The sequence below is a fragment of the Myotis lucifugus genome, unplaced genomic scaffold (genome assembly GCF_000147115.1).
Source record: "Myotis lucifugus unplaced genomic scaffold, Myoluc2.0 scaffold_375, whole genome shotgun sequence".
NCBI lineage: Eukaryota > Metazoa > Chordata > Mammalia > Chiroptera > Vespertilionidae > Myotis > Myotis lucifugus.
In genome coordinates, this window is record NW_005871423.1 from 1115557 (window position 1) to 1116676 (window position 1120).

Sequence of the window (1120 nt, forward strand, 5' to 3'; positions counted from 1 at the left end):
GCCTCGAGATCTATGTCCTGATCATTTCCCTGGAGTCACTTCCTTACCACAGGCTCTCACATTGTACTTCAATCACACTGAGCTTTTTTCAAATCTTTTTTTGCCACCAAGTGGACATGCTACTTCCTCTGTCACAACACTTTCCCTTCTTGCCTGGTGCTACTCTTTCAGATTTCATTTGTGTGTCACTGCTTGGGTAGGCCTGACCTCTAGGCAGTGCTACGCTCAGCTTAGGTCACAGCTTATTGTAATTGTATTTGTACACCAGTTTTAAATATTGACTGATATTTTCAATTATGAAGTGATTTGATTGCAGATCTTTCTAGAATAATTTTCTCTTTGATCTTTTACAGTTCTCTCATTCACCTCCTAATAGAGCAGCAATATTTTGGCAACTTGACTTTATCAAACCATTTCAAAACCTTTAAGCAGCTTTCATAGAAATACTGATTTATGTACGTTTAATTAAGTTAATGCAATTACATTAAGAAGCACAACTAACATAATCATGTTTACTACTGTTGGACACAAGGAATTCTTGGAAAACATGCAACTTAGATGTTGAATTATTTTCTTTTAGAGTGAGAGGAAAAAGGGAGAGGGAAAGAGAGAAAAACATTGATTGGTTGTCTCCCATATGCACCCAAACAGGGAATCAATTTATTGGTAGTCAATGATAAATAATATCTAGGGGCCTTAATTTAAATAAATAGGAATCCAGAATTTTAAAAATAACATAATAAGCTATGTATGTTAGGAGGACATATATTACTTTAATCATCTTCTTACTCTTCAGCTCTTTTGAGAAACACAACATTCTCAGTGAATTTCTCCAAAACTTATTTGCATTGGCGATTTAGCTTCAGGGTAAATGGGAGAGAATCAGATTTTTTAAATTCAGGCATTTGTATTATGCGAAACAGCACAGAAAAGCGACATCCCTACCTCATTTAAATTCTGCCTAAGTGATAAGAGTGCACATTAGGCCTGGTATTGACCCAGCTTTGTACAAGTCCTTGCTGTTTTCTGCTTTTTCTTAGAGCAGGTCCAGAGCGAAGGAGGGCAACTTCTTGAGGGATGCTCAGTCTCCCCTCCCACCTTTGGACATTTCCAAGGGGAA